We start from the raw sequence: 10,000 nt of genomic DNA, 5'->3' as shown, positions 1-10,000 counted from the left end.
CTTGTATTAAGACTTTAAACCATAGTGCAAAGACTTTAAAGTCTTTAAACCATACTTTAAGACTTTAAACACAGTGCGAAGGATTTAAAGACCTCATGAAACGGAAATAGTATTTAAAAAAGATGCACAATCAGTTTACAATAATCTTTTTAGAATAAAGAAAGTGTGTTTTGGCTTCCCTTTTTAAACACAGCATGTTGTATCAGGTCAAAGTTGTTTATAGTATGTGTGTCCTACAAGTGAAAGTTTTTGGGAAGGAGTTTTTGTTTCTAAATAATCAGCATCTAGAAGAGTAAATCTGTGGGCTAAGGAATATGGGAGCAGAATTATCACTGAGCAGGAATATTTTCACTTCCATTTCCAAAAGGAAAAAAAAACTATAGAAAGATATCATTACCAATGATGGAAACGTTTTCTGCCAGGTGACCTGTACTACTAGGAAAGAAACTTGCAGTTATAAAACTTGGAGTAAATAAAAGTGTAATACTTTTAATATTTCTTATAAATTAAATGTGGAAAATGAACTTAAATTCTGCCCAAGGAGTTTAAGTAGGTGGGAATTCAGTACAGTGGAAAGTTTTGCACCTTGTAGCTTAGTCTTCTTTCATTCCAGAAAATAGACTTCTTGATTTGATAGCCTTTTATTTTTCATTTTCCAGTAACTTTGATCTTAAGGTAGAGATTACTGTAATATCACACCAAATTACCTATTTATATATATTTATATATTTATTTATATATATATATATAAAAATACATATTTATATTTATTTATATATCATTGTTGCAATCAAAAAAATCTTGAATTCTCTTAGTTTTCTCTTACATGAAGTAGTAGAGCTTACAATTGACCTCTAAATGCTTATTTTGTGTATATCAAAAGATAATACTGCAATAGTCACCATTTCATATGTTGTAAATGAAAAATTCACAGTTTCTGTGAACAAAATATATCCTTTTAGTGTTTTCACTCTTTGGCTGTGGGCAGGAGAGCCTTCTGTGCCAGTTTTCAGTTTGTGACCTCCTACAATTTCTTTCGGGATGCTGTACAGTATGAAGAATGTGTTCTATGTATCCTTTGATTTAATCAAGTTCAAAATGTGTTATTCAACCAAGCACTATAATAATTCTTTTCCCTATTACCTTACTAGAGCTCTCAGATTATTCTATCAATGTATGGAAGATTAACTCCAAACAAAACTCTGGGGCCAAGGAGAGGTGGTGCCTTACATAAGCGTAATGAAACCCTATAAATGTAACATTACATATTATAGTTGTCTCTGTATCCTAAAAAGAAAAATAAAGTCGATGAGGTTGTTAAAACAGATGAATTCTGTACTTAAGACATTGAATTCCAGGTGTTGAATTCCGTGGTGCAAAGCAGTATTCAAGTTATGGTCTAATAAATGCTAAGTAATGGAGATAATGGATTCCCTCCATCTATTTGCTCTGCTCCTTTTTGTAAAGCCCAAGTTGCTATTGTCCATCTTCTCTGCCCCAACACAGTGCTGGCTTATATTCAGTTTGCTTCCCTACCAGGGCCCTCAAATTCTTTTCTGCAAAACTGCTCCCCAGCCAATCCATCTCAGCGTGCATTTTTGCTGCGATTCCTCCTGCCCAAATACAGAACTGCACATTGACCCTTACTAAATTTCATGAGATTCCTACTGGCCCATCCTCTAGCCAGTCTAGGTCCATCTGAATGCCAGCCTTGCTTACTGATTGGTTTTCTTTTGCATCCTCCAGGTCACTGTTGAAGATGGTAAACAGGAATAGAAATTGATGACAGTAACTACATAAAGAGGAAGGACAGAATCTTGCACCATTCTTTAATCTTACCTTTTCTACCCTCTTTTTATTTACACTTAGATAATAATGTAAAATGCAATCTCAAGCTACGTCTATATGACTACCTGCTGTAAATTATTAGCATGTATATGAAGTTAGAATATCCTTCCATCTTCCTCTACTTTTCTTAACTCCTAAATAAACAACTTGAAAAGTTGTTTGTTGGAAAAAATAGTATCACTAGGCTTTCTAGACTCAGCACTTGGTGAAATGTTAAAAAGAAACAAAATGCCTTTTATATGCTGAAGGATATAAAGCATTGAGCAGTTGTGCAGAGCAGTGCTAGTATCTGTTGAAATATATCTGCAGCTCACTCGCCAGTGAAGACAGACAGCAGGAGAGAATTGGAGAACAGTTCTGAAACAAGAATTCTGCAGCATTACAAACTGCACAGTTGAGATATAACTATTACAATATTTTAGAAACTGTTTTTAGTAAAAGGTGATTAAAAGTTGTGACTTCAAAAATTGTCAAGTACACCTATGCAGCATACATAACAAAATCTGTCTACTTTGAACACTGCCTAAATACGAGTTTCTTGTATGTCAACAATGCTTAACATACATAAAATTATTTTCAAAGTTGTATCACCTCTTCCAAAAATACATACATAGCTTTTAGAAATTATTTTCAACTCTAAAGAAGCTCTTTTGCAATAATCTCAAAATGCTTAAATCTCCAGGAATTAAGATATACATTTGATTAAGTCTTATTTCACATTTTTCCTCATTACACAGTGTTCTCTACCTGAGATACACATTGTGTAGGAATGCATTTCATCTTCCGGAAGTGTATTACCATTGAGTAATTATCAGAGTGAACTAATGCAGAATCCATGGAAGCAAGGATTTGGTTTCAGGCAGGTAACCTGGAGTTATGTTAAAATACAGCACATTTAAGAAAATTTGCGAAGTGCCTAACAAATCTAAACATTGAACAAGGCTGATCACTACTCCCTTAGGCTGTGAAAATGCTGATTGCAATATATTGCTGATTGTAAAAATAATCTTGAATATAGCACTATCTTCACTTTCATGTCTACTGAATGTACAAAAATTTAAGTTGCAGTAGGTTGCTTTCTAGAAAAAATTACAAATGCACAGTAGGTCTTGGTCAGGTTCTGTTGTACTTGTTTGCGTGTGTTTTTCCACATGGATGAAATTTTGTTCGTGCTAACTAGTATCAGAAAGCAAGAGTTTTTTACTTAAGATTATCTTTTGCTGGGCGACTTCTGATTGTGCTCTATTAAGTTTGCATTCTGTTGACTGACTGTTCCAAAAGATAAAATCACATGAATTACAGGTTCTTTTCATTTGCACACATATTATTAACACATAGACTTGAGAAAGTCTCATTTTTATTACTGACTAATGATAGTGTTTCTAAACAAGCATTTGAAGTTGCTCTTAATTTTTTGCTTTCTCCATCTTCCTGTCTTTGATTTCATACTGATAAGGCAGAATATTTTTACAAAGGCATGGAGAGGAAGTATACCAGATGTTTAAGATGTCTTCTCAGAAGCAGAAGTTCTTTCTCAGGGAAAAACCAAAAGTCTTAGATATCTCATTATTGTTTATCTCTTGCTTGACAGTAGGAAGCATCTGTATTCCTTCAGTTGCATTGGTGAGAAGGGAAAGCAGTAGGAAAGGGAAACCTCTCAAAACTGATTAGTTGAAGTAGTAAAAACAAATTATACATCTTTAAAACACAAAATATTCCTTTGCTCTTATGTCTGGAATGGATTCTGCCTCTAAAATTGCATTACATTCCTTTTTTTTTTTATTATTTACTTGTCAGTATTTCACTTGTTCTCATTTTAGTTATGGGGAACTATTTTTTTTTTCACCATTATCTGGACTGTTAACAATCTTTCATTTGCTGTGTAATAGTCTTGTGATGTTGGGATGCTGTTACAGAACAGGTTTCATGCAGGTATTCAAAGCAAATTTCTCTCATAGTCAAAATTGGCAACTGAATTAAAATTACTGTTGAAGAAACTGGAGAGTGGTTCTAGGATCCCTGAATTGGATATGCACATACACCTTATTTTCAACAATGCAATAGTAACAGGAGGATGAGTCTACAATGTAAAAGAATAGTTTTTGTGTCACCAGTTTTACTATATGTTTTCAGCATGGATACTGACAATAATTTCATTGTCAGCACCCCTAGTCTGTCTTTTCTTTTTATATGTGGGAAAATATTTTTTTTTATTTCCACTTACTCTGGTCAGCATGTGCAACTGAAGTGAATGATACTTACATGACCAAGTTTCTAACCACTACATGCCACCTTCTTGATGTTCTTGAAATACTGGCTTTTTCAGTGGCCATGCTTGAGTTTTGGTCCAAATACTATTCCCAGTTTACAAATGAAACGCTTGAACCATGAGCAGGTCAATTAACTTGGCCACAGTCCTGTGGCAAGTTTGTATCAAAGCAAAGACAATGTTCAATCTTAAACTTGACAGGCATGGATTTATGAGGGTAGACACTTCTGAATCCACACATGCTCATTCCTCACTTCCTCTTTTAAACTAGAAAGGGAAAAATGGATGAACACAAAATGAAAGGCAATTTTTCTTTTTAACCTCTATAGGTCTATTTGTCCACTTTTTCAGAGAAAATTCAACTTTTCCGTAACACTGAGCAAGGTTCACTCTTCCCATTTCTGTATAAATGTCTGATGAATGCAGCCTTAGTAGTGCATTGATAAATTGGTGCTGGAGAGAAATTTTCTTGAGAGAGTATTGCTGAGAAAAGCTGTTTGGCTTCAAATCCTAAAAGTTTCCTTTCTTTGGACTATTCCAACTTCTCTTTCTAGAATATATTAGAGCAAGCCTATGTTTTAAGTAGGCAGAGAACATGTTTGGTGTTAAGCGTTGCACATTGGTGAGCTCCTTGAGCTATGTTACCTCCGTTTTAAGATCACGGCCATCAACTAAATTAAGTTGGTTCTTTTTGTAGAATTGTGTATCTTTGAACTCACTGGAGGAAGATATTCTTCTGCATGAGATATGTTACTCCCATAGCAGAATCAATAAAATCTGGGTAAATATTGCAGCCTCAGCCTTAGTTTATCAACAGCAGTGAGAATGGGCCTTGCTGTCTTCTCTAAAAATGCCTTTCATTGCAAATAATTAAATTTGAACTTCTCTTCAGACCTTCCCCTAGCATATATGCAGCACTGTGCTTAAGCATGAGTATTAAATCCCTGGAACATCTTGCCCTCAGTTTTGTCTCAAGTAACTACAGCATCCAGTTGCTTCAAATCGAAGGTGCTAAAAAAGTGTTGCATGACTTAAATTTGTTCTACCTCAGAATTTACTCTGCTTGAGCAAAAAAGCATGAAAATTAAAAGGGTGCCAAATGCAGTGTACCTGAAGGGTGTTAGTAAAATATCTCAGTTAAAAAGCTGACTATACAAGAAAATACAGGAGGAGTCATCTGAAAGGGTGATCCGAGTATTTGACATCCTCAGGACTATCTTAAGACAATGAAAAACAAGAGTAAAATTAATTTGAAAAAGATATTTAAAACGTAATGAGAATCAATTTGCTGAAGACTGATGTTAGGATTTTTCTTCCCTGTGTAGGATTCATGACCCTGAAAACTCTCTTTAGGTTATATGTTCTAGTCTTTTAGTTAAAATAAAACAAACTCCTTTTTTCTTTTCATGTTAGGTCTCCTTAATATAGAGCCTTCAAGCAATAAAATTATCTTAAGTTTAATCATTTCTTTGACTAAGGAGATTGGAAACCAGTGTTTGAAAATCAGAAGAAAGTAAGCAGGTCAACAAAGTGTAACGCTGCCAGCTGAGATCTCCTCTGATTTTTAAAGGAATAGTTTAGGTGGTGTGGGTTTTGCAAAAATACCTTTAGGCAGAACCTATACGCAGAAGGGGAAGACATGTCATCCCAGCTTTACTCAGTCACATGGTTTTGTGGTTCCAGCAGTCACCACTGTGCTCTCTGATATCTTTGAGACTTATTCAGCTGAGCAGAAAAACTCTGGACTCCTTCTGCAGTAAACCACAGCTATAAAAGGGAGATGTTGATGGACTAAGGAGAGTTCACTCCTTAAGGACTAAGGAGGGCCACTGAGATGGTAAAGGGGATGGACCACATCCCGTGGGAGCTGGGGATTATTCAGCTGGGACAAGAGATGGTTTCACAAGGAAAGAAGAGCAGCCTACTGGTACCTATGGGGATGTTATTAGGAAGATAAATGCAGGCTGTTGACAGTAGTGACATAGTGGTAAGATTGGATGCAGATATAAATTAAAACATGCGATGTATACAACAACATTTAGTAACATTTGTGGTTAATAAATGTTACATGTTCTGCTTTTTGTTCTGCTAAGGTAGCTGTTCAGTACTTACAAAATAAATTTCTTGAGAGATTTTAAGGGTGAAGGTTTTCTTGTATAATTGACTCTTGAACTTGTTTGGTAAGTCTTAACAGCCTTATGTTGTTAAAGTAACTAAGACTGTTATTGAAACTTAATTGCATATGTATGACAAAAGAAAGAAACAAGATCTAGAGGAATCTAATGTGATTATCTAGAGGAAAGGTCCTACAGGAGATTGAAGTTGAACACAGTAACTGTAATTATCTAAAAGGAAGTCTATTACAGTATGATAAAACTGTCAAAATAATGATTGAGGGCTCTAACAAGTTACATAGAAGATCAATAAAGCTAATCTTACGTCATAGCTTGAGAATCTAGAAATTGTATTTTGAGCTTAGTTCACAATAGCCATTCAAAACATATTTTATAAATGAGTTATAGTACTTTCTCTTAATTAAAAATGAAAATCGTTGCCAGTTGTTTTCTCCAGTGAAGTAGGGAATATGTTTCTACTCCGTTTGGTGTTCATGTTATTTTACTGATTGCTTACTCTTTTTAAGGAATTATTATATGATTTTGATCTGTTCTTCACATACACAAATTTTGCTTTTTTTCCATGCAGTTTACTTTATTTTCTGTATAGGAGCTATTCACCATATATTCTACGATATCTGAATGCCTTCCAGTTGTGTTTTAAGCTGCATGGCTGCATCTCTTGTTTTTCTCTGCTCTGAAGGAGAAAGTGTTTAGTTTAGTGGGTATGCTGGCTTTGGCTGGGGTAGCACTTTTTGCATAGTGCATGGTATGGGGCTGTGTTTTGGACTTGTACTGAAGAGTTGATAATATAGACTTTTGGTTTTTTTTATTGCTGAGCAGGGCTTAGACAGAGCTAAGGCCTTTTCTGCTTCTTGTACTGCCAGGCTGGTGAGGAAACTGAGGGTACATGTGAGGTTGGGAGGAGACACAGTTGGGACAGGTGACCCCGACTGATGAAAAGAATATTCCAGACCATGTCATGATCAGTAAAGTGAGAGGAAGAAGGAGAAAGGGGCTACTTTTGGAGCAGTGATGTTTGTCTTCCCAAGTCACTGTTACCCATCATGGGTCCCTGCTCTCCATTCCCCTAACAATTTAAAATTGGTAGGGAATGCACAGGCTTGTTTTAGCCGATTTAGAGACTAGTAAAATGTAAGAGTAACTGGCCCATTTCTTCCACCATGCTTTACTGGGTATTATGATTTGGGAGTATTTTGTGTCTTGGACTCTAGTGTCTCTGAAGACATAACCTCCGAGTGCTAAGCCCCAGTTTCTTCACCTTTCGAACAGTGGAATCCCATAATTCAGATTAAATTTATACTCAGAGTTGCAGACTCAGGTATCTCTTTGGGAAATGCAACTCTGTCGATTCCCTATTGTTGTTTTCTTTAGGAAACCTATTTTCTTTAGGAAACTTTTAGGAAAAACTGAAAATTGAAGTAATAGAAACAGCTTTTTTAAATAATTTTGAATCCTTGGCAATACAATCAATCTTAACCCTAGTTACAGGACTGTAGAATTTCTTGCCTTTCTCAAGTTCCCAAATCAGAATTCTATTTACTTTTCTGAAGAACTTCTTCATGCTTAAGGGCTGGTTTACTTTTTTCTCAGTGCTTTCCCCTGCTGATCTCGTATGACAGAATTGTATACTTGCATTCAGTGTCAAGATTTGCTTGACTTATATTTTATTTTATGTTTGTTTTCAAATTAGTAAAACAATTCAGTAGACAAAATGAAGAGGCACTTAGAAAATCCTTTTTCTCAATCTGCTATTGAAGCATGTATTCATTTAGCCTTTTCTCTGAAATTTCTTTGCTTTTTTGTCCATAAATTAAATGAGAGCCCACCCCTGAAAATACTTACTCAAGGCCAATTATGTGTTTGACCTGAAGCTTACAGTTATGTAGAGCTGCAGATTTTCAATGGTTGCCAGTTTACTCAGATTCATCTTCAGGATTGTAACCTGAGTTTGACGTATTTTAATCCTCTGTGATCTCATCACTTGCGTTTTGGGTTCTTACAAAACATTTTAAACAACCTGATTTAGTAGGTGTCAGCCTATGTCACACCACTGTTAACTTTTATTGTGAGGAAATGGACATGTATTTCTCTTGTTCACAGAGTCTAACCCTTAATAGGGCTTTGGGATTTTTCTCTGCTTGTGTCTCTGTGACTAGTTTGTTTCCTTAGCTAATACTAATGAACTTTAACAAAGATTTTATGTAATGATGCTTTTTCTTTAATTTTCTTTTTTATGACACATCCAAAAACTGCAAGAGTTTAGTGATGTTTCAACTTTGTGCAGTGATATTGGTCATTCCTTAGTGTATCACAGTCACTTAAGTGCTTGTTAGAGTGATCATTAAAAACATAATGTAGTGGATATAGACTTTATTGTATAATTCCCTAATCACTGCTAACTTGTTTTAGCATATAATTGACTACATATAATATTTACCCCCTTTCAAGTTTTCTCTATGCTTTCTTGGTGTGTTGTTTCACAAAGTAGGTGGATAGCATAAATTAAAGATTAAATCCTTGCCTAGAGAAGCTTATTTTCCTATTAACGGAAAATCATTACATCTTAGTGAAAAATCATGTCCAAGATCTTTAACAATGTATGCCAATAGTGATTTGTGGATGCAAAAGAATTGCTATTGGCTTTGCATTTTCAGTGTCTTTTGTTATGTTTGAATAACATGTTAGTTTATAAACTGTGGGAGAATCTTTTTAATGTCTTTATGAATTTATGAATTTTTTTAACAAGTGGCTTTTCTGCAAAATGAGTTTTCTACTTCATCATCTAGTGAGAGGATGACAGTGCTGAGTCAACTGTTAGTTGGCAGGTGTCCTGTGAGCTCTTGTCTGCTGGTACAATTTTGGTGTGTGATAGAGGATTTGTTCCTTAAGAACAATAGAAGGAAACTGCTTACTGTGAAATTACCCATCTTTTTTCTTACTCCGGGCCCAGTATTGAGTGGCTGGTGTAGCTTTTTTAACCAGGGAGAATGTCCTTGTGCAACCACTTGAAGGTAGCAGTTCACATGTAGCAAAAGGCCTAATAAATTTGGAATTGGAACAAGATAATATTTCAAAATTGTTTGCATATCATATTTAGAATAGCAGCTTTTAGAAAAACAAGTGATAAAATATAAAGGAAAGATTTTTTTAACACAATTTGAAGGAAACAAATTTTATAAAAGATAAGAATATTATATGTATTTTTTTCATATGGATAGTATTGGTTTCATTCAAACATTTAATCTGTTTACTCTAATTATAGGAGTTTATTCTTCACACCTTACCCCATTTAGACACTCTTAAGGCCTACTTCTCATTTTATCAGATTTCCAAGAAAATTTATTATTTCCTTTAAAACATGATGCATTTCATTAGGAAAACTTAAATCACAAAAATAAGGAAAAAAAAACAGTATTAGTGTGTACAGATGGAAAAAAAAAAGCAACTAATAAATTGAATGTGAACCTGACAGTCATTAAACATGAGTTTCATTTGACAAAGATATTTTAAAATATCAAATTACTGTCAATATATCAAAACTAATCATCATCCCTTCCCCTTCACTTCAATTTCCAGCATTTCAGGACGTTCTTAGATGTTTTTCTTAGCACTTCTGATATCACTATGTTTTGTATTGTACTTAGTTGCAGTGATAAGGATTTTGCCATTGTTTGTGCACCCAGTTTTGGTCTGTAGCTATGTACAGGGGTGGAATGTGTGTCATAAATACTTTATTTTGCACCTT

General features: G+C 34.7%; 1 protein-coding gene across 5 annotated transcripts in view; it reads left to right on the top strand.

Annotated features, from left to right (window-relative positions):
• CDIN1 (CDAN1 interacting nuclease 1) overlaps positions 1 to 10,000 on the top strand; it is a 125,126-nt gene that overhangs the window by 36,112 nt on the left and 79,014 nt on the right. The gene's annotated exons all lie outside the window — the stretch shown is intronic.

The sequence above is a fragment of the Sylvia atricapilla genome, chromosome 6, assembly GCF_009819655.1.
Source record: "Sylvia atricapilla isolate bSylAtr1 chromosome 6, bSylAtr1.pri, whole genome shotgun sequence".
NCBI classification, from domain to species: Eukaryota; Metazoa; Chordata; class Aves; order Passeriformes; family Sylviidae; genus Sylvia; species Sylvia atricapilla.
The sequence above is the reverse complement of the archived record's forward strand: the minus strand, read 5'-3'. Positions and strand labels throughout refer to the sequence as shown.